The sequence below is a fragment of the Trachypithecus francoisi genome, unplaced genomic scaffold (genome assembly GCF_009764315.1).
Source record: "Trachypithecus francoisi isolate TF-2019V2 unplaced genomic scaffold, Tfra_2.0 Lachesis_group0, whole genome shotgun sequence".
Taxonomy (NCBI): Eukaryota; Metazoa; Chordata; class Mammalia; order Primates; family Cercopithecidae; genus Trachypithecus; species Trachypithecus francoisi.
This window is the reverse complement of record NW_022681453.1, coordinates 189,506,687-189,532,070: the sequence shown is the minus strand read 5'-3', so window position 1 is coordinate 189,532,070 and position 25,384 is coordinate 189,506,687. Positions and strand designations below refer to the sequence as shown.

Genomic DNA, 25,384 nt, shown 5'->3' with positions numbered 1-25,384 from the left:
TGTATGTTTTACTTGTACGGCTTCACCATGGCTCTCTAGTAAACCACAGTTCATATTTTAAGCTATAGTGGGAAATAAAAATGAAGTCTTTTGTGATTGTGATAACCATTTTTATATTATGCTTAACATTCCCTAATAGCAGATTTTCTTCTCCTGGTTTGTAACCATAATCCTGTGTATTTGCGTTTCTTTGTATGATATCTATGGTCAGACTAATGCCTTCAGCATTTAGGGCTTAATGGTTCTTTCCCTTCTTTAGGGTACATTAATGAGGCTTTCAAATGTTAAGTGGCTTAGAGTCTAGTGCCTGCTGGATACACTATTTTAACTAGCCACACATAAAAATTAGAATCCAGTATCGATTTTTTAAATTTGTCAAATTTTCCAATGTCCTCTGACCATCTGAAAGATAAATCATACTTGTATCTCACTAGTACTTGGAAAAAAAGGATGTTGTTAAACTTCAGCTATGAAGGTGATGTTAAATAAATGAGGCTATTCAAGACTTCAGTGATGCTAACCTCTAATTTGAAAAATCTGAGGAAAAGGAACAATATGAATTAATGGAAGAAATTGTCTGTTTGACTTAATTCAAGAAAACGACTTTTTAAAGAAAGTATGACAAATGGATTTAACAATTCACCTGTAGTACAAATGTGGAGAAAAGTATAGCGTTAATATATCCAGTGATAAGTTTTTGATAAATATTACATCTTGCTTGTAAGGTCAGGGTATATAATTTTACCTGTGTTTCAGTTTACCAAAAGATTCACATAAGAGTAAATATTAAATTCTGATTTTTTCTTTATATTTCACTAAACCAAATAGAATTGGTTTTCAAGCTACAAATATATAGTGTGAGTATGTTTCTCAACCTATTTTTCATATTTTTATCTATTTTTTGTTCTATAGAGATAACCAGATATCCAGTTTTAATTCTTGTATTGAATTTCCTGCAATTGTTAAATGTAATTAACACTTAATATTTTAAATAATATGATTTCTATATGATTTGAAATATTTCTAATGATATGTAAGAGTCAATTTTGTAATGAATTTATAGCTAATAAATAATGACAAAAACTTACTTAATCCTACTTTTGGCCCTTATTTTGGAAACATTTTTTAGTGAATGGAGCAACAAACCAAGAAAAAGTTTCCTGTACATTTCTTCTGTAAATGTTGCCACAGAAAGAAAAAGCATGTCAATTTTCAAGTGTATGAAATGGTAGTATGATTAATAATGGAGGTAGTTATTCAACAGATATAGCCTCAGCTGAGATACAGACTCAGCGTCAGGCTCAGCTGAGGATATAAAGAGGAAATATGTGTTAAAACTACTTGGCTATAAATGAGAGGAACATAATTTAAACGTGCTTAATCAAAGCAAGGGAATAATTGGCTCTCATCACTGATGTTTATATTTCCAGAATAGTTGGATCTATGTGCTCAAAAACTGTCAGCAATCTGGTTTGGGATTTCAAGCAAGGCTATGATTAGGAATAGATTATTAAATGGTGTTAAGATAACACTCACCATACAAAAGCGTGACAGAAACCAGCATGGGATAAGGTCTGTGAGCTTAAATAGCAATCAACATCTCATAAATATTCTCCAGTTTTGTGAAATTCCACTTCCAATGAGCAAAGCCTCAGTTAAGTGTTCCAGATTGATTTTAGTTATACCATGAGGAATTATGAAAAGATTAGGGTATCCACATAGGAAAATTTTGAGCAGGATTATCTTGAGGCCACTATATAGGTATACAGCCATATTTTCCTCAGGGAAAGATTAATATCAAGAGACAGTGATTTGGAACTTGCATCTCAGGGCAGTAACCTGTCTCTATATGGAGCCTATTTTGTTATCAGTCATGGATAACCTGGATTTTATTTAGTTTTCTTACAGGGGTACTTTTCTTTCCTTGGAGAAAACTATGAACAGACTTCACTCACTTTAAATAATCCTTGAATAGGGATGTAATTGATATAAGTTATTTCAAACATATTATCACAACGTGTTTCATGTCTTTATCTCTATTTTAAAGATGAGAAAACTGGTTATAAGTGTGATATGGGCCACATTATAATAGTTGAGGCCCAAGATAAACCCTGGTGCTGACGTTAGGTCTAATATCCTTTCTACTATTGTTGTGGAACTTTCTCCTTTGTTCAGCTAAAACCAGTTTTTTGTCACACGAATAGGAGAGATTAGGATCGCGGACACACAGAAGGGTGAAGAGTGGAATTCATTAGACAAAAAGGAAAAAAGAAAAATAACGTTCAGCAAAGAGTCCTGCAGGCAGGTTTCCTGCCTTACATATTGAAATCCCAGGTCACCACACAGGAACAGGAGAGGCCAGGCTCCTCACTCCTGCAAACGGACACAAACTTCTTTAGGCTCTTCTCCATCCTCCCAGTGCCCAGGTCGGCATTATTTAGACAGAATCAATTGGGAAAGGGCAGGCTTCATCCAGAACCAGCAGTCTGGTTTTTCACCCTTCAGGCTGTTTTAGGCTTGAAGACAGGGTTTCACTGGGGACACTTGGCTGTCTCCTGTCTCTATCACATCATGATAATATTTGGCACTAACAAATATGCTTACAGTCAACAGACTGTTAGAGACTACTACAAACCTCAGAGAGAGCAGTGTAAAGTATGGAGGAGCTCTTAAACCTTTGCTTGCTTTCAACAGAAGGATATTCTGGTGTGAAGAATCTCATTATTGCTAACAGGCTTGTTCACAAGAGGCCTAATTCATCCTCCATCATTCCAAAAGAGAGAAGTGTACACATTGACAACCATTTCAGAAATTTGGATGAGGAGAGTAGGATGGAAAAGGTGGGGTATCATGGTCAAAAGTATTAATATGCTTCTTAAACAAAAAATTTCAAATAAAGTAAAGGGAAATAAATCTCTTTCTCAATTACTACTACTAATATTAAATCCTAAAGTAGCAGTGTATAAATGATCCTTATGAAAGTCTTTCTCTTCTTCCTTTAATACAGAAAATAAATTTTATACCTGTTTAAGTAATAGCATTACTCCCTTTACTGTCATTCCCTTTCAGTATAACTCAAAGGGAAAGTAAAACAGTGAATAGTCATATTTATAAGCTGACTCATTCTAACGCACTAAAGACAGTCTATCCTCACACTTTGGAAATCAGGGGTTAATTGATACCTTTTCAGGAACATGACTGATGTTTTTGTTGTTGTTTCTTATTTCTACGCCAAGTTTATAATCTGAAATAATAAGGCATAGGAAGGGTATTTCTAGGTAATTTCTCATTTCAAGAGAGTCCTTCATCCCAAATGACTAGCCCCTCAGGGACAAGGCCCAACTATCTCAGGAGCTTTATAAAGATTCCCTCAGGGCCCTCCAGTTGCTGTGAAGTTGAGAGCAAGAAAAGCTCTGTAATGAGTATGCACTGAGAATTCAGAATCCCTTGTTATAATCAGGCAAAAGGCAAAACACACCTTCCTTTCATTTTGCTCTCCTAGGATGTGCCGTATTCCAGAAGCCACAGAGTTATTCTTCTTCCACCCCCTGGCCCACAGGGAGTCTTAGATAGAACCTGGAAGTGGCATCTGCACAATGCCAGGTGGCCCCTCCCATGAATAGAGCTGTGTGCACACCCCAGGAATCTCAGTCTCCTTGGGGAATTAGAGCACCATATTGCCAGGGCCTTAGCCTTTTCTTCCATTGTTTTTCAGAACCGTGACTAGTCCCACCTAGCCCATCCTGTTGTCCTCCCTCCAAATTTCCACAATAGTTGTAATCAGCATGCTGCTTCCTTTTGAAATGGTAAAGGATGAATCAGGTTTCTTGGGAGCCATCCTGTTAACAACAAGAGTAAAAATGGCTGGTGGCTCAGAATAGCCCTAGATGATGAATAGAAATATCCTTTCTATGACCTTGAAATGGGCTTCTAGAAGACCGTTTAGTATGTATAGTAATTATTAGGATTTATTTATGTCAGTTGATCAGAATACAGAGATTCCCACTGCCTTTTGTACAGCACAGTGATATTATGGACAAACAAAGACTGCAGTATAAAAAGTAGGTTCCTCCACTCATAACTATCAATCTTGGAAATTAATTTAACTTTTCTCAGTCTCAGTGTATCCACATGTAAAATGGAGATAATAACGTTTGCCCTATATGTTTACCAGTTTTGTGAGATAATCTTATAACTTCTAAGGACTGTGTATACATTAAATTTCTGTCATATATCCTCAATCTTTGCCTTCATATAGAGTAAAAATCCATTTCAAATTAATTCTCAAATGAAAAGCTTCACATTTCATAAAATGCAACACTATTAAATCAGTTAGAGATATTTTTACTGATTCAATTCAACAAATGCCCACTGTTTTCCTATCGTCTTCAAAGTGAAATTTTATGTTCCAGGTAGGCACTATAGCTCATGTCTTCAAAGAGTTTACCAGTTGGTAAGTGGAGGGAAACTAGGAAAGGATTCACCGATGGCATGATATCAGAAACATTCATTAGATATAAAGTGATAATTGCAACAAGTAGAAGTAGAGGTAGAACAAACAGCTCAACAGCACAAAGTGTGGGGCCTATGTAGAGAATGGTAACTTTTCCAGTTGACTGCAAGATGGATTTTTATAAAATGGTGTATATATTCTTGAAATGCAGCAGAAGCTTCTGTACAATGAAACACACAGCTTCTATGAATGTCTTATCAATAATAAAAGGGAAGTAGTGTATATCAAATCCAAAGGAGTCAAAACAATAACTTAGATACGTTATCTGTAACCTTAAAGAATCAGTTTTCATGCTGATTGACACTGGTATCAGTAAGGTAACTATTAAAGGTATCCAACTTTCATAGAAGTCCTTTTTAAAGGTTTTCAATTTTTCAAGACTGAGGTGGGCATACCCTTTATAGACAAAATTATGGAGCGTAGGTAGTGAAAATTACCAGCTGTTCTTGATGCATATCCACCAGTTTTGTTTCAAAATTATAGGTCATTTTTTAAACATGATATTCCTATATTTCTGTAAAGATCTTAACAGAGCTGCACGTATAACATGAAGACTGGGGAGAGTATACGGTAATGGGCATCATCTTTCTGGAACACACAATGAGAAAAGAGTCTACCCTAACCCTCCTAACCCTTTCCCCATTAGAGGAAGAGGGGGAGGAAACTTCTCCTTTGCAGGCAAACGGAGGTATGCAAGAGAGTCATGTGAAGATGAGGAATGATGGCAAGTAAGGGAATGTAAACTTTTTTCCTCACATAGTCATGGGCTGCAACAACATGACCTGGATGTCAGGGCAATGAAAGAGGAGACAGCAGAGTAACCTGGATTCCCAACATTTTTCAAGACAAAATAATTACTGTGGTTGATGAAGCACTGCAGAAGTTCAGCAGACGCTTCTGTTCAATAAACTTGAGACATCTTTATGTTCCCCACCCATCTCCCAGGCAATGATCTGAGCTGCAAGAGGCTGTAGATTAGACATCTGATAGTGTGAGCTGAAGTTAGAAGAAGGAGCTGTGAGAAATGGTCAAGGTAAAGCTATGTAGAAGTTTTTCAGGTCCCTAGAAAGACCCCACAAATGTATCACACCAGGAGCATAACTATATAATTTATTGTCCAAACTATGACATTTCTAGAGTGACAAATACTAAACTGGAAGTTACGTTGGGGCAATAGATATAACCCTAGGTTATTGTCACCAAACCAAGACATATGTCCACAATATGTGGGAAAAAACAGCATTTTTATTTCTGCCAGATAAAGGACATCACTAGCTAGTCATGTTATCCAGGGAAGCAGCAACCATGAGTAAGAATAGGCTAAACTTCATTTTATTTGCTAGATACGAATCCAATTATAAGACACGAAAACAAAGTATGTCAACAATGGACCTTCTCCTCCATTCTTAAGTGCCTTGGACCACACGTTTAACCCACATTGAAAGAGGGAGATCAGTTATAATATTATCAGTCCAATCAGTTAAAAGATTAAAGTTTAAAACACATGGACTCAGTTTCATGGACAAAAGTGACCTAATATTTATGATATTTACCTCAAAATAGAAAGTATAATTCAACATAGCAAAGCTAAAATCAGCCAAAGGGAAAAATAAAGCTAATTTATCTTAATATTCCAATGAATTGAAGTCTCCCAATAAATGGACTCAAAAGTGTCTGTTGAAAGTGAAAAATTAGTTGGACAAATAAACAGCGTAGGTTTTTTGAGATGAACTGGAGCACAAATGAACAGTAAAACAAATTAGAGTTTCTATGAACTTCTTTTCAGCAATCATTAGGTGCTCATCAGCAAGTCATAAATCACCAAATAAATATGTCAAAGCCTACAACTTTACATTTCCACATATTACTTCAGTTAAGATATTTGAGTATGAATTTACAAAATTTTTGTAAAACAGTGTTGAAATGTGTAATCAATTTTATATACACACATAAGTATATGTGAATCTGTATATATATATATAATATCAAACAGTAATTTTATAATTACTTTTTTCATAAAAAACTATCATATTTTCAGGTTATTAAAATTTTTCCACAATATGATTTTCAATTAATGCATGGTATGGCTATTTTGTGAATGTACTATAACATATTTAACTAATCACCTCTTCATATGAAGGTTACTTCCAATTTCCTTTTTTCTTTTCTTTCTTTCTTTTATTTATTTGTTGTTGTTGTTGTTGTAGTTGTTGTTGAGATGGAGTCTCACTCTGTCACCCAGGTTGGAGTGCAGTGATGCAATCTTGGCTCACTGCAACCTCCACCTCCTGGGTTCAAGCAATCCTCCCACCTCAGCCTCCCAAGTAGCTGGGATCACAGGTGCATGCCATCATACCTAGCTACATTTGTGTATTTTTGGTAGAGGCTGGTTTTCTCCATGTTGCTCAGGCTTGTCTCGAACTCCTGAGCTCAGGTAATTCACCTGCCTTGGCCTCCTAAAGTGCTAGGATTACAGACATGAGCCACAGTGCCCAGCGCAACATTCTTTATTACATATAATGTAACTATACATACATATACATATACACTATACAGATATAATGTACATACATATACATTATACATATCATGTGGGAATCTCTTGTGGCTACATGTTTTCACTGCTTATTTCCTGAAACTGTACTTGTTTTTTAAAAAGTATTTACACTTTTAAGAGTTTTGAGGCCCGGTGCAGTGGCTCACATCTATAATCCCAGCACTTTGGGAGGCCGAGGCAGGTGGATCACTTGTCAGGAGTTCCAGACCAGCCTGGCCAACATGGTGAAACCATGTTCTTACTAACAATACAAAAATTAGCCAGGAGTGGTGGCACATGCCTGTAATCCCAGCTAGTCAGGTGGCTGAGGCATGAGAATCGCTTGAACCTGAGAGGTGGAGGTTGCAGTGAGCAGGAAGCACACCACTGCACTCCAGTCTGTGGGATAGAGGCGAGACTCGGTCTCAAAAAAAAAAAAAAAAAAAAAGTTTCAAAATAAGTAGCAAAAGAAAAAAAGCCCTAGACCTTATCTTTATTTTCTTAATCTGTTTCCACACTGCTATAAAGAACTACCTGGGACTTCTAATTTATGAAGAGAAGCGGTTTAATTGACTCTCAGTTCTGCAGTTACATAATCTTAGGTAGTTCTTCATACCAGTGTGAGGATGGACTAATGCACTGCCTTTAAATAATTTGTTGCCTCATGATGCAAAATCTTATATTTGATGTTAACACATCTGCAAACCTAAATTTGGTATAGCTCTCATGTATTGAAATAAAACCCAGGAAAATTCTCAAAATAAAACTCAAGAAAATTCTGGTAGACATATGAATTTTCAGGGTTGATTTGGAAGTTTAAGTTAATAAAATTACTGCAATCATCAGAGATAACACCTATTTTTTTTTCTTTGTTAAAAAATTGTCATTGAGTCTCCTAAGCTCTCTGAGAGTCAATTCTGCCAACTGATGAGAGTCTTGAATTTTGAGTATTTGAGTTGAGTGGTTTATTTTGTAAATAATGTACATTATTTTCTCATTATAGATATAATCTATACCTATTTTATCCAAGGATAATATTTTATAGGGTAATTTATTATCAGAGAAAGAGGGAATCTCCTACATATTGCAGATAACAAAGTAAGCTAATTTATCAATCCCTCCTTTTCCTCTTTTTTCCTCCAAATAATTGGAAAATGCAAACAGCAGTGATTTCTGTTAAGTGTATTCACATTTACTGTATATATTTGAAGCCTTTAATATTTCTCTTTGTGCTTTCTCTACATGCTAATAAGATGATAAAGTTATTGCTCATCTAGAAATCTTATACAATGTCTATTTTTCCTGATGCTCATTCCATCATCATGGGCTGATTTTTTCAATATAATTCTGGCAAAATAGAGACTGTCAAAAATTACTTTTATGCAAAATATTGATAAACATTTTTTCCTTTGTACGACTACTGTAACAGTTTAACCCCTCTACCACGTGACAGATGGATGGCTCAGCTTGTCTAGGTATAAAGGCATATACATAAAAGATGAAAGAAAAAGGTATTTTTACCATATAAATAATATTAATCTTATTAAATATGAAAAAACTAAGAATATGTTTATACCGATCATTTTATCCATGGATTTTAAATTTAATCAATAGGCTTTGGAGTCTGTTATAATCAACATTTTGAGGAATGCTGACATATTGAATGATTTTAGAAGCATTTAGCCCTCAACTTTACAAAGGCCGATTAAAGCAGACTCCCTATTATGCCTAGACTCAACCCAAATGTAAGATAATCAGTTGTTAAGTTCCCCCAAAGGCTCATATCCACACTAATTAGAATATATGCTAAGTTTCTACTTAACAGTTACATGGCTTTATGCAGATTATTTAACCTCTTTAGAACTTTGCCTCATTTGTAATATTGGCAATACTATAGTGCTTAACTCGAATTTTGACACAATGATTGAATGAGTTACATTGAAATATTTAGAACTAGTCCTGACACATACTAGGTAAGATGCAGAAATGTTAATTATTATAATCACTACTATTATAATCATCTATAAACACATCAAGGTAGAACAAGAAAGCCTGGAAATGCAAATTATGAGAACTGAAAAAGATTTTCTAAACCACATAGATCAACTGAATATAACTCCTGTGAAAAGTACTATCAGAAAGTAGGTAATTTAGCAACTGACAGAGACTCTGAGAGTGGAAATTTGTGGTCAATCAGCTATGATGACTCTTCAACATGGTATCATTTTGCTCTTGAATTGATCTCTTTCCCTGTAATTATTATTGCCATCAATATATATTGGACCCATAAGGCATGTTCTTTACTTCAATATATGATATCTGATAAGACTCTTGTTCCCTTAGCATTGTGAGAGAAAGATAATCATTTATTTTTACAAAACGTTGGTATATTTTTTATTCACATACGTTTGTATGATACATATTAGAAAACAAAACCAAACACACAGAGCAATACACATGGAGCAAAAATGCACACACATTTATGTGTGGAAGCAAAGATGAGAAGTATTTTTTAAAATACACATTTATGTGTAGAAGAAAAGGTGAGAAATATACTGAAATGGGCATAGTGACTTTGGGAACTGCTGATTTTCTTTTCTTTTTGTTGTATAAATTTTCAAACATGTCTAAAAATAGGGAAAATCCTTTATGAGCCCCATGTACTTCAACAATTACCAACATTTTCACATCTTGTTTGATCTGTTCAGAACCACTACTATATTATGATCACCATTTTGAGTTTTTAAAAACAGACATAAGATATCATGCCATTTCACCCAAGTCACTGTAATATATATGTTCAATTAATAAGAACTTTTAAAGTAACCACTAGGTCCTTATCATGTCTGACAAAATTAATTCCTTAATATAGTTTTTTGTTTTGTTTTGTTTTGTTTTTGTTTTTGTTTTTGTTTTGGAGACGGAGTCTCGCTCTGTCGCCCAGGCTGGAGTACAGTGGCCAGATCTCAGCTCACTGCAAGCTCCGCCTCCCGGGTTTACGCCATTCTCCTGCCTCAGCCTCCGAGTAGCTGGGACTACAGGCGCCCGCCACCTCGCCCGGCTAGTTTTTTGTATTTTTTAGTAGAGACGGGGTTTCACCATGTTAGCCAGGATGGTCTCGATCTCCTGACCTCGTGATCCGCCAATATCGGCCTCCCAAAGTGCTGGGATTACAGGCTTGATCCACCATGCCCGGCCCTTAATATAGTTTAATATTTACTTCTTAGTAAAACTTTTATTTTGTAAGACTCTTTTATTCTATAATAGCCAAACTTATTTAATACTTTTCTATACAGCATTGATTTGTTAAATAAACTGGCTGTTTGTTGTGCAGAATTGACTAGTTTTTGAATATGTGAATTCATTATGCATGTTCTAATATCAACATATATAACTATTATTATTTTGTGACTGCATTGTGTGGTATTTTATTATATATTGTAACTCTTAAAATTGTTGGCAATCCCAACATAGAAGAAAAGAAAATAAACACAAAGAAGAGTAAAAGAACTTGACTTACAGCACACATATTTATTATCTTTCTGTGGTTATCTTTTTTCAATATTTCTAGTGCATGTTGTATTTTAATTTATTATTAATATATAAATCTGAAAATAAGGGAAAGAAGGAGGATATGATAAAGAAACGCAGTCCACTGTCTTTTATTTTTGCATAGACTAGATTACTTAATCCTAGCACTAATGTTGTATTTCTACATGAATGGTACCACTTTAACATGTACCATTCAGAAATTCCCTCCTAAACATTTTAACTCTTATGTGAGCAAGACTAAAAATAACATATTTTTATATGCACACTGGAAAGTATTAAAGTATCCAGTCCAAGGAGGCACATTTCTTCTCTGGTTTATTAACACGAGAATAACCTCACTTTTCAGGAAGGATCCTAAGTCTTTTCAATTAGGAAGGGTATGCCTTTGTAAGCAGTTTAACAGACTGCGAGTCCTGATCATACTTTGATCACATTACTTTCATAAAAGAATAATATACATGCAACTATAGTACCACCAGTATCATTACAACTCTTTGTTTCATTTTATGAAACAAAAAATCTTACATCCAGAATTTCAGTATTACTTAGTCCAATTTACATGAAAAAACTAGATATAGAACATTGGTCCCCTGATAATTTCTACTAAATATCTATTGTATAAGAAAATGTCATTTTTAACAAGCTTCTTTGCAATGATAAAAAGAACTGTATGGACAAATTTGTAATCAGAAAAAAATTACTTCAGCACAAGTATTCGTCCCTGGGCAATGGGAGAAAGGAGTTTTGGATTAGGTAATTTTTTAATGTTCTCTTCAACCCTAAGGCTCTATGGTTGATTAGTTATTTTAAAAGGATGGTTATTAAACTAAAACTGTCTGAAGACTTTAGCGGATACTTACAAAATGATTATAGTTGGCTGTTACATCTCTTTGCTACTCACTTTTTTTTTTTTCTTTTGAGATGAAATTTCACTCTTGTCGCCCAGGTTGGAGTGCAATGACTCCATCTCAGCTCACTGCAACCTCCGCCTCTCAGGGTCAAGTGATTCTTCTGTCTCAGCCTCCTGGCGATTCACTCCAGAACATATATTTATTGGCATGAGGAAGCAGTAATTGTCCTGTCGAATCCAAGGTGCAGAAAGTGAACAAAAACATCCTCCATCACATTGCTCTGGCCAAGGTGCTGAAATCAGTCCCTAAAATTGCATTCCAAGTATCAAATCACTTTAGTAAGTACTAATTGTTTTCTATTGTATTTTTAATTACACTCAAATAAAATACATATCATGATACCAGAAATGTATCTTAACATTTCTACACCCCTAAAAGGTAGTCATCTGTAACAAAAATTATAGCTAACACTAATAATTAAAATGGCATTGCAGCCTGTTTAAAAACACTTAGGCTCTTTTTTGGTTTCATACAAATTTTTAAATAGTTTTTTTCTAGTTCTTTGAAGAATGTCAATGGTAGTTTAATAGGCATAGCACTGAATCCTTAAATTGCTTTGGGAACCATGGCCATTTTAATGATACTGATTTTCCCTATCCATGAGCATGATTTTTTTTCTTTCCATTTGTTTGTGTCTTCTCTGATTTCTTTGAGCAGTGGTTTGTAGTTCTCCTTGTAGCGATCTTTCACCTACCTAGTTAGCTGTATTTCTAGGTATTTTATTATTCTTGTAGCAATTGTGAATGAGAGGTCATTCTGACTTGGCTCTTGGCTTGATCATTGTTGGTGTATAGAAATGCTAGTGATTTTTGCACATTTATTTTGTATCGTGAGACTTTACTGAGGTCATTTACCACCTTTAGAAGATTTTGGGCTGAGTCTACGGGATGCTCCAGCTATAGGATCATGTCTTCTGCAAACAGGGATAGCTTGACTTCCTCTCTACCTATTTGGATGTCCTTTATTTTTTTCTCTTGCCTGATTACCCTAGCCAAAACTTCCAATACCACACTGAATAGGAGTAGTGAGAAAGGGCAACCTTGTCTTTGTCGGTTTCCATGGGGAATGCTTCCAGCTTTTGCCAATTCCGAATGATGTCGGCTGTGAGTTTGTCATATATGGCTCTTATTATTTTGAGGTATAATCCTTCGGTATCTAGTTTATTGAGAGTTTTTAACAAGAATGTTCATTGAATTTTATCAAAAGTCTTTTCGGTATTTATTGAGATAATCATGTGGTTTTTGTATTCAGTTCTGTTTGGTGAATCACATTTATTGATATGTGTGTGTTGAACCTTGCATCCCATGAATAAAGCCTACTTACTCGTTGTGGATAAACTTTTTGATGTACTGCTGTATTCAGTTTGCCAGTATTTTATTGAGGATTTTTACATCAATATTAATCAAAAATATTGGAATATTTTCTATCCCTACTATCTCTCCTCATATTTGCTCTGCTTACCATCAAATACATTAAATGTATTTGACACACATATCTTAAGGAACACAAATCAGTTCCATGGCTGGTCATTCAACTAATATATTGTCAACATCCATTTGTATCTCATCCACACAGTAAAAGTTACTTAGTAACTACCATGTACAAGGCTACATAGCTGGGAAAAAGAACAAAAAAATGAGTATTGAGGATAAGACAACTACAAATGTGCATAATATATATGTTTTTAAAAGATACATTCCAGAAGAGAATTAAAGAATAGAAGCATGAAGATTTAATTTGGAAAGGGCTTACTTTCAGCATGGGTGAGGTACTTATTAGAAAAATATGAAGACTTAAAATGTAGCAATTGATCTGGAGATTCTTGAAAGATTCTTAACATTTTGAATAATGGAGCCTAGAAAAACATTTGAGATGAAAGAAAATAGTGAGGTCAAAATAATACAGGAAGAAATTTAGGGTGGATTAAATAAATAAATGGTAAATAAAATTGAAAAATTGGGTGTTAATAAATTACAGAGACTTCTATTCCCCACTTGTATCAGTTTGTTCTCACACTGCTAAATGAAATACCCAAGACTGATAATTTACAAAGAAAAGAGGTTTAATCAACTCACAGTTCTGCATGACTGAGGATGCCTCAGGAAACTTACAGTCATGGCAGAAGACACCTCTTCTCAGGGCAGCAGGGGAGAGAATGAGTACCAGCAGGGGAAATGACACACCTTATAAAACCATCAGATCTTGTGAGACTCACTCATTATCACTAGAACAGGATGGGAGAAATCGTCCCAATGATTCAATTGCCTCCACCTGGTCCTGCCCTTGACACATGGGGATTATGGGAATTACAATTCAAGGCGAGATTTGGGTGGGGACACAGAGCCAAACCATATCATTCTGCCCCTGGCCCCTCCCAAATCTCATATCCTCACATTTCAAAACACAATCATGCCCTTCAACGGTCCTTCAAGTTGTTAAACCAACTTTTAAATCATGACGACTATTCTGAAGAGATTTTAGCACCAGCACTAAGATTTCAGCACCAGCACCATTCAGTTTGTTTGTAATTGACTTGTGAGCCATGTACATAGTGGATAGTACAGATTTGTCACAGGTCAGATCACAGTGATGAGGAAAGCAATACCTTCCTGTAATTAGGAAGGATCCCCTAAACTATACACAGCTTATACCATCCAATGTACAAGGGCACAAAAATCATCCTAATACTGTGGTTCCAAGGAACACAGTTTTGATAAGGAAAATAACTTAAGCTTCTGTTTCCCATTTTAATTCCTGAAATCTCTAACAGTGAAACAACTGTCATGTACACATGATGGCAAATGTATACAGTAATTCATTCAGACTTCTTGGAAAGAACACAATTAGCAATCTGGAATGATGGAAAATATAGCGTGATTCATCACTGGTTCTTTTTGTCATTTTACACAGACGTCATGTTAATATTAGATCAAGGCACAAAATGTTTGTGCACAAACCCAGTTTCTTTTAAGATTTAGAATTTTATTTTGGTCTCTTATCTTAGTTTGGACCACTTGTACCCAGTGCTGTACCTACTATGTAATTTACCCAACAAAATCAAAAGACCAAATTTATACGGGACATAACTGTTTATATTAGCAAAATGTTTGCATAACTGAAAGTACAATAATAAAGATGAAAATGCCTCCTATTTCTTTTAGAAAGTAGTACTTCATAAGCTTGCTGCATCTTTGATGTTTTTACTACTACTGCATGACAATGAATATCTGATAGAAAAAAAGAAATATTTACTTGAATTATGATAGCTCATCCATCACAGTTTGATTTAAAGATGAAATTTCTACAGAAACAGGAGCTATTTTAACAGAGAAAAAAAATACCTTATCCAAACTTCTTTGTAGTGGTAATGGCTGCAAAATTGCAGCATTTAGAAAACTGCACTATCAACAAGCTTTACTTTATGAACTGAGATGTACAAATCTAGAAAGCAGATGAACCATTTCTTCAAAATTTTAGTAAAACTTCTGATAACCAGAGTTCAAAGCAAATATGGCACATAACTCAAGCATAAATCAAGATGGAGAGCATGGAGAGTTTGATTTATTATTATTATTATTATTATTATTGAGACAGAGTCTCACTGTGTTGCCCAGGCTGGAGGGCAGTGGAATGATCTCAGCTCACTGCAAGCTCCACCTCCCAGGTTCACACCATTCTCCTGCCTCAACCTCCTGGGTAGCTGGGACTACAGGCACCCGCCACCACGCCTGGCTTTTTTTTTTTTTTTTTTTTTTTTTAAATAGAGACGGGGTTTCACCGTGTCAGCCAGGATGTTCTCACTCTCCTGACCACATGATCCGCCTGTCTTGGCCTCCCAAAGTGCAGGGGTTACAGGCGTGAGCCACCCCACCTGGCTGGAGAGTGTGATTTATTAAATTTTCCAAAAAGGTGTCATTGCAACGTATAGGATTTCTCCCCTATTTTAACCTTACCAGTTTCAAAGGAAAGAAAAGGGAGTGACTGCCGTATAGACAGCATGTGCACGAGTGCACACACACGGTAACAGGTAGAGTGTCTAATTCTTTCTTCCCACAACCCAAGTCTCACTTTACTTATTAAAAGAAAACTGCAGAACTCCTCATTGGTTTTTCCTTTACCGAATGATTTCTGTGGCCTTAATTGCTGCCATCATTGTTATTTCTTATATTTCAACGTAACATAATTCAAAAGCAGCTTCATTCAGGAACCCGTGTCTAAACACCTGTGTAGCAGCAGGGGTACCTAGGGAATAACTGCCAAATTCAGTGATTAAACCTTTGAGTTCCACAGTAAGATATTATGTGAAGCTCAAAATCGTGTTTCAGACCACTGAAATTGAGGCTGGAGAAAGGCGTGAACCCAGGAGGTGGAGGTTGCAGTGAGCCGAGGTCGCGCCACTGCACTCCAGCCTGGGTGACAGAGCGAGACTCCGTCTCAAAAATAAAATAAAATAAAATAAATAAATAAAATACAAATAGCTGAAGACATGAAGTAAAAGATTAAGTACTTGGTTTTGTAACATGTTTGCCAATTAAAGTCACAAAATATTCCTCATTATTATTCATGCAAGTAATTGAGAAAAAGATAGTGAAGAAATCAACTTCAAATAAAAAATTATTTCTCCACTTCCTCCCACCCCGCTATACTCTACAAAGTGTTTTCTCTGGAACCAGGCCTTGAAAAGGCCACTACATATTAGTATCACATGCATTACTGTCTGCAATTTAAAAAGCTCACTTCATGGTGATTGTAATTACACTATAAAAATGCCCACATGCATAAATCTAAAAAGGTGGAAAACCTACAGTAAGTCTGCAATGTAGTGTTTACATTTAACCACTGGTGTGTGTTATGTAGAAGCTTTTAGATGTGGTAAAGCGTTGTAAGAATTTAGGAAGGTGTCTAAATCTTTACATTCTGGACAAATTTTATGTTTTAATTTACAAAATTGCATGAAGGCTAACTCAAGAGACTTCCCATCGTTCTAAAATCCCTCAAGCTGAACAAATTTATGGCACTTTCTTCTAAACGTTATCCTTTGAAAGCACTTACAATTCCATTTGTTCCACATATTATGATCTGAACTTACATAGGGCTGATCTCAATTATTCACGGAATATCAGATATGATAGGAAGAGCAAACCTGAGAGAAACATTACAATACAATAGCAAACTTGCTCAATTACTTATCAGCACTCTCTGCAAAAAACTTCCTAAGCCTTCCTCCTCTTTATTTAAGCAATGAATTGTGGAAAATGTGCTATTTTATCTTGACATGAAAATATTTCAATGTGCTGTGATCTTGCCTGATGGGTTTCAGTATATTCTGCATAACTGTTACAGGAACTCTCATATGATTCTCTTCCATTCTGTTGTAAAGGCCAGAAAAAAACAGCCAACTCAGAGGGAAAGAGCTTATCGCCTGAGTCATCATGTCTGAAGGCTTTCAGAGTAGGTTGATTTTTCCCTCCTTCTGTTTGTCTCCATTTTCTTCTTACAGCTCATAAAATGTAAAGGTTTGCTGTTATGAACAGTTGTTGTTTATAGGATTTTTTTCCTCCAGATTAAAGTCCTATCTCACCTTTGTCTGTTTCTCTATGCAGTATTTGACTTGCTCAGTGTCTGCCTGATTGCATCAGGGAGCTCTTCTTTTAGCTTTGTTCATACCTTTCTCATTTCCTCTAAAATGTCCTGCTTCAACCTGTGGTAGTCAAGTCCTTCCTTCTGGACTCCACTGGCACTGGGCTGTAATAAGGGTGTGGATTTTGGTCTGGAGATAACATGTGACTTGCTGCCATTCATTGTATTTGTTCTTTCCCAAGGTTTCCTTGTTGGTTCAGTTGCACTTGTTCAAGAGGCCTTAGAAGTTACAAGCTTGGAATCTTCAGCTTTGTCCTCTTTTTGTTCTGTTTCTACTGGTGATCTGTTTTCAGCAATTCTTCTCCTCCTGGCAGTAGGGCACTCATTTATTTCATTAAACCACTACCCCGTAAAGGAAGGGGTCCATTTCCACGGCCTGTATCTGTTTTAGATGAGGTCAAGTTCACACCAATAGCATTCCCTCCGCTTGAGAAAGAGGCCTCCATGACACTTTCCTAAGTTTTTCTTCCTTAATTGCAGCTGCAGGTCCAGTTAAGGGGCGATTGTCTTCTGACATGGATCCCCAAAAGAATCCAGATACAGGGAGGAGTGGGACAGGAGGCCAGGAGGCGGTGGAGGAGGAAGAGGTACTTGATTAGGGAGAGGAGGGGGAGGAGGGGGTGGTGGAGGCTCAATGGATGGGAGTGGAGGAGGTGGAGGGAGTCCTGGGCCAGGAGGGAGTGCTACTGAAGCCTGTGCAGGCCTTGGTGGGAGTGGTGGAGGAGGTGGAGGTACAGGTGGTCCCAAGACAATGCCCTGTTGGGCTGGAGTCTCAGCCAGCTGGGAGACTGCCTGCAAGCCTGGGTCAAAAGCAGAAGAGTCTCCCAGCACAGAATTTAGAGGAGTCTCAACAGAGGCAGGGGAAGCAGCATTTGATATTCTGCGCTCTCTCTCCCATTCCAGCTGTTCCCTTTCTAACTGTTCGTGTCACTCCCTTTCTTGCCTCTCCCATTTCAGTCTCTCCAGCCTCTCTCTTTCTAGTTCCCGCTGTTCCTGTTCTGTCTCTCTCTCTCCAGCTGTTCTTGTTCCAGTCGCTCCCTCTCCAGCCTTTCCCTTTCTAACCTCTCTCTCTCCAACCTTCCTCTTTCCGTCCTTTCTCTCTCCAGTCTTTCCGGCTCCAGCGCCTTAAAAATATTTTAAGAGTAGATACAAGGCATTCAAGGCATAGAAAGAGGATATGCAAGAGCTAAATATTTGTTAAGACTTAATGTGTGCAGGTTAAGCTGATATTCCCCATTTTCATATGTCCTTATAGAATGTGGAAAAAAGAAACATAGAACTGGGCCCCATTTTAAAAATAGATCACCACTTGGCCCGGCGCAGTGGCTCATGCCTATAATCCCAGCACTCTAGGGAGGCCAAGGCTGGCAGATCATCTGAGGTCAGGAGTTTGAGACCAGCCTGGCCAACGCGGTGAAACTCCATGTCTACTAAAGATACAAAAATTATCCAGGCGTGGTGGCAGGCACCTGTAATCCCAGCTACATGGGAGGCTGAGGCAGGGGAATGGCTTGAACCCAGGAGGTGGAGGTTCCAGTGAGCCGAGATCACGCCATCGCACTCCAACCTGGGGGACAAGAGTGAGACTTTGTCTAAAAAATTAAAATAAAATAAAATAAAATAAATCATCACTTAAAATGCACACAACTTCGGGCATGCATATGTATACACACACCAATTTACACTGATGTATTTACCCACATATCCTCCCTCATTCCCTCATCCCACATATTCAAGGAATAACAACAGAGTTTTGACTCAGGTCAAAAAATGAGAAGGAAATGAGTTCCAACCCTTTAATGTTTAAGTGATCGCAGCTATGCATGAATGAGAATAGTTAATTCAACTTGCCAAGTAGGTCAGCAGACAGTACTCTGGAAGGTCAGAACAGTCTGGTCATGGATCATCTTTTCCAGCCCTGGTCCATTGATTTCCATTTTAGTTCATGAACATTACACATTGTACCAAGCCTTAGCATCTAAGATGAAATAGCTCCATGCTGCCAGAAATAAGATCGGCAGAGAAGGGCAGAAAAATTGCTCTATCAAGATTGGAATTCTTTGGGATCTAACTTACTTAGGCCAAGCTAGAGCCTCACAAAATATTAATAATATAGTCATAGGAGGAAATTAATCATTGCAGAGATGAGCAATTTTGCCAACTTCAACATAGCTTTTGAAAATGAAATAAATAAAATTAAATATGACAAGACATTAAAAAGGCAAATACTAAACTCAATACTACTGATTAATAATATCTTCTAAGTATCTCTAAGCTTATTTTTTTGACTGTCAGGGTCTTTGGGGGTTCACAATACTGCTGATAATCTGACCAAAATACTGTATTTTAATGAACTCTAAGTAACTATTTGAATGTATCTTTGTCTTTTATAATTTGGAATTTTTATCTATTATACTTAGTCATGTAGGGCAGAGTCTTCTATATCATTACCCATTACTACATTTATAGGAAATTGATGTTGTCATCTCAGCACAATCCCCCTTCAAAAAATATTTTTTGTTGCATGAATTGGTTAGAAGGATGAGTTCATATAAAAGTTTGATAAGGACACCTGAAAATATGGGAACGCTGATTTAATTAAAGGTAGAAAAGGGAAGAGTGCATTTCAAATCTCCCATTAGCAGGATTATCTATCAAGTTGAACCATTTAAAATTTATATAAGACAAATATGGTCTAATATTCTCAGTTTTATGTAATTTAATCTATCTAAATAGGCATGTAATGTACTTTTATGGAAAAATATCTGTGAAAGTGCTTAATAAATTAGGCTGGCAAGCAAAGTGTATAAGCAAAGAGCTAGAAGTAACCACTTTACATCTGATACTAAATAATTAAATATTTCTTTTCTGAGACTGATTACCTCGACTGTAAAATAATCCTGTTTAATTTCAACATAGACAGCTAATTCAGATCATTTTTAACCATTAAATACACTTTAGAGTTTAGTCCAAATACAGGGCTGGTAATCATTAGAAAATCAAACCACCTAATCAACAGTGTGCTTGTTACTTAAAAGCTCTGTGTCAGATTTTATTGGACAGAGAAGTTTTACTGCCCATATGCAAACAAACACCTTCCCTTGGAGTTCTTCAATAGACTCTGTAGTATTGCAAATACATCAAAGAGTGAACTTATAGTTATATGCAGTCCAGGTAATAAAACAAAGCTTTAAACTCAAATAACTGCCTTATTTTTGTGAATTGTTGCTGCCGTTTTTGGAACAATACTTTAAAGGAATATAAATATTTGCTGCTTATCTTTAAATGACTCCATTGAAAAAGCTGTCATTTACATGTATATTAACCAGGTCAGTGCACACTGGTGTACAGTGATCTACTTTTATTGGAATGGGTGCAATCAAATGTAACGGTGAAATAAGGAGGTACTTGTAAGTAGTTCCTCATATTCCTCTAGCACCTTGGTTAGTGATGAAAACATTTAGTGGCATTTAGCGAAGGACCGCTAAAGGAAAAATCAATAGATTAATTAATTATGAAATGGATTTTCAGTGATTACACAGTCCCTCTGATGTATACAACATATCACCATTTAGCAAATACTTTCAAATATATTCAGTATAACTGATATTCAGAAGATGTATGATATACTGGGATTGTGAATGAAATGTAGAATCAGAAGATAAAAATTTGAGTGCTGTCTGTCATTTTTTCTGTTTAGATGAACTTGAACAAGTAAATAGTCGGAGTCTTCATTTTCTCTATCGATAAATGAGGTTAGTAAAAATCTGTCATAAGCATTGCTGCAAGAATTAAGTGAGGAACTGCATGTAAAAAGTGATGTATAAAAACAATTCGAATGTTAGAAGTTTCAATTAGTGACGAACAAGCTTCAACTTTGAAAATTAAGTTATTTGACCGAAGTGCACAGCTACAGACCTAGTTTTCCAGATGCAGGTTGCAACGGTATCATTATTTATCATTTTTATCATGCTTATGAATATGCCTTATGACTCATAGTATTTTATGTGGTTAAATCCATTATCCTTTAGTGACAACATTTTATGATAAACATCATATTTTAACGAAACCTTCACTTCCCCTATATTAATACTCATGACAGACCTCTGTGAGTGTTCTGTATTCACAAAAGGAACAAGGGACAGATATCCAAATTTTCCTTCTCTGGCTACAGAATGCAGGAAAATGTAAATGTTCAGATCCAGGAATTAGTTTTCAAGAAAAGTTCCTTTTCAAGCCTGATCATCAGCTCATGAATTAATCCTTTTTCATCTGAGCCAACTTATGTCACTTCTTATTTTTAAACTTATTTTCCTAGCTTTGTGCAAGCATTTGTAACCGGTCCCACTATCATTCAGCTATTTGTTAATACCCACTCTATGCTGAAGTCTATGCTAAATGCAGTGAAGAATACCAGGAGAGATTAGAATTTAAAATAACACCTTGGCCTCTGTAGACTTGAGGAGAATAGTCAGCAGTTATCCTTTGGTAGCTCAGTAAACAGCAAGAAGTTCCTCTGATCCTTCAGAAAACTAAATCTAGACACATTAAACTACATCCTCTTTTAAACTAGCTTTTCTTTAAATGATAGTCTTTTTTCTTTTTTCTTTTTCTTTTTGGTTTACTTCTCTAAACTTTTTATTATGGAAAATTTCAGATACACAAGTAGAGAGATTGTATGATGAGCGCATGTGCTTGCATCACGCAGCATCAACGATGAAAAACGTCCTGCCAGCTTGTTTTATTCCTCTCCCCCAGTTTTCATAGGCGTATTTTACACTCCTGACACCAGATCACTCTACCTGTCAACCTATCAGTAGGTCTTAAAAAAAAAAAAACCATAACCACTTTACCGTTACCACACCCAACAAGGTTAATGATATTTACTCAATACCATCCAATATTCTCGGGGCCACTTTCAATCGGTGACGGGCAGACGGAGTTCGAGGGAGGGCTGCAGGACTGGAGGGGCGCGAAAAAGCGAGGGGCAACGCTGCTCGCGGCCTCGGGTGTCCGGCGCCTCGCGGTCCCGCCGTCGTCACCTACGCAGGGCCAGGACCTGCCAGGCCAGGTCGAGGGCGGCTCTGGACCACGCGCTCCCTGCCTCCGCGCTCCCGGGCGGCGGCCCCCGCAGGCCTAGCGCAGCTGCACAGCCAGCGGTCCCCAGACACCGGCGAGTCCCTGGAGGGGAAGCGATTGATACAGCTGCCTGCACTGCGCCACCCGCTCGGCCGCCCATCCCCGTGGCACCTGCGTCTCCCGGCGGGGCCGGGAGCTAGAAGTGGCTGCAGAGACCCGGAGGGCCAGGCCAGCCGCCCCGATAGTCTTTTTTCAAAAAAAAAAAAAAAACTTTTATTTTACATTCAGGGGCACATGTACAGGTTTGTTACCTAGGTAGACATGTGTTGCAGGGATTTGTGGTGTGAATTATTTCATCATCCAGATATTAAGCCTGGCACCCATTAGCTATTTTTCCTGATCCCCTCCTAAGCTAGCTGGTAGACCACAAGGTCACGAGATTGAGACCACCCTGGCTAACATGGTGAAATCCTGTCTCTACTAAAAATACAAAAAATTCACTGGGTGTGGTGGCGGGTGCCTGTAGTCCCAGCTGCTCGGGAGGCTGAGGCAGGAGAATGGCGTGAACCCAGGAGACAGAACTTGCAGTGAGCCGAGATCGTGCCACTGCACTCCAGCCAGGGCAACAGAGTGAGACTCTGTCTCAAAAAAAAAAGAGAAATATGTGGATGTCATACTCATACATAAATGTATTAATAATGCCACGTGGCAGTTTTAGTTTTTAGACTTACTTTTTTTATAGATTGCAACTGAACACGACCTTTTCCTCTGAAATTCCTTGTCTTTCTTTTATGTCACTCAAATTATACTAGGTTCTCACGTTTTTCTCTCCCACAAAACCTTAAACATTTTCTTAACAGCAATTCCTACATTATATAGTTATCAATTTGTTTAACGTCTATCACTTTCACTAGAGTGTGAGTTCCCTGAGAGCAGTGAAATTCTTCTTTTTTTTTTTTCAGACAGTCTCGCTCTGTGGCTCAGGTTGGAGTGCAGTGACCCAAGCTCGGCTCACTGCAAGCTCTGCCTCCCGGGTTCACACCCTTCTCCTGCCTCAGCCTCCCGAGTAGTTGGGACTACAGGGGCCCGCCACCACACCCTGCTAATTTTTTGTATTTTTAGTAGAGATGGGGTTTCACCATGTTAGCCAGGATGGTCTCGATCTCCTGACCTCGTAATCCGCCCGCCTCGGCCTCCCAAAGTGCTGGGATTACAGGCGTGAGCCACCGTGCCCAGCCAGAAATTCTTGATATTGTTCATCTTCCTCCCTCGGTCTTATGATAGTGATTAGAAAGAGTACTGTTCAACAGTTACTCCTTAAAAGGCTGTGGGACATCTAAAGTGTTCGTGTCAATGGTCCTTCTTTCCATTAACATTCCTTGCATCATTCTGTCAGAGAAGACTTCAAGGAAAATCTGATGTTTTAGAAGCAAACAAAAAACTCACCTTGTGCTCATAGAAAAGTTTGATATAGATCATAAAAATTGGTTTAAAATACCCAGTTTTCATAGAAATCATAAAGGAGAAGTTGAAGTGTTTGAAATTAAGCAAACCACCTTTCTTTGCATATTACTTTTAATTGCAAAAATTGCAATTACTTCTGCACCAACCTAATCCTATGTAGCAGTCTTCTCAGTACGATTTTAGTTCAAGCTAAGCTGTGACTTGTGTAAACCTACTTACACATACGGCATGCTGCTTCGTCTTTTGGTGTTGCTGGCGGAGACGTCAAAGATTTTAGAGACTTGTTCCATCAAGAGGACATTTGTGATTCTTTTTGTGAGGGTAAATTCTGATAGGGAAAGGTGAGAATGGCATTTCAAAGCATGGTAGTACAATAGGAATGGTCAAGGATTTTTTAGTAGAAGTCATTCTGGTTTTCAATGTAGAAAATATAAACATGGAAGTCTAGTGGCCTAGAGGATTACTCTCTCTTGTAAGAGATTCTGCATTCTTTTATTTTTTCTTCTGAGTTGAGCTTCTCTGGATCTCTTTGGAATGTGCTGTTCATTTAAGCATGGATGCACTCAGCAGCAGTTTGTGGCCCGCTGGGCTGTTTTACTTCCCCAGCCAGGTTGTGCTTGCCAGCTTTTGTTGAGAAATAACAGGAGGTCATACCCAATGTCAAGAAAATGTTGGCATGGTTAGAGAAACAAGTATTGTATTAGTTGCAATGAATTTAGACCTACTGATGGTAGGATTAATGAAATCCGTGTCTGGCATTCTCTGCAGTTTGAGGGAGCTTACAACGAGCATAGCCTAGACACTAGAGAGGCTCAGCAAGCTGACTGGTATGTGGCCTTCTTGACCAAGAAGGATGTGCCCAAAGCATTTGGTAACTAAGTGAAGGTCTCCTAAGACACACCTAAGACCATAAGGTGATACAGACAGAGGTGATGAAGACACAAGGAAAAGAGAAGGAAGGAAGGAAGGAAGAAAGGAAGAAAGGAAGGAAGGAAGGAAGGAAGGAAGGAGGGAGGGAGGGAAGGAGGGAGGGAGGGAAGAGAGGAAGGAGGGAAGGAGGGAAGGAGAAAAAGGAGAGGAAAGGAAAGGAAAGGAAAGTGGAAAAAAGAAAAGGAAAGGGGAAAAAAGGAAAGGAAGGAAGAGAAGCAGACAGAACTGCATAAAATATCTATCTTTAGCAGTTACAAATTGTACTAAAATAGTAACAGCAACTCTTGATTGACTTTTACCATAGGTGAGTCACGGGTCCAAAAGCTTACCATATGTTAATGAATGTAATTGCAAAATCACACAAGGAAGTCATCACTACTATCCTGCCCTTTTACAGATGAGAAAGTAGGACCCAGAGAGACAAGTGAATTGCCCAAGAGTTCACAGTTAGGAAAGGGTGGATTCAATATTTGAATTCAGAAAATCTGACTGCAGGATCTGCACTCTAACTTCTCTCCATAGGCTGAATCACACAGGCTCTTCCAGTAACACACAAACATGACTTGATGGAAAAGGAAAGTGAACATACGGAAAAGAATCTTGGAAATACAGAACGGCAGAGTGTAGTAGACCTCAGGAAGCAGCTACGTTTAGAATGCTGGGACTAAACGTATTTTTACACCCTATGCTTGCTTTGATGTGGAAAATTGATCTTTCAATTTTTCCCTCATTATTCTAATGCCATATTTCATTCATATT

General features: G+C 37.4%; 1 pseudogene; it reads right to left on the bottom strand.

Annotated features, from left to right (window-relative positions):
* Positions 1-17,107: 17,107 nt before the first annotated feature.
* LOC117078906 lies at positions 17,108-23,985 on the bottom strand (annotated as a pseudogene).
* Positions 23,986-25,384: the final 1,399 nt, after the last annotated feature.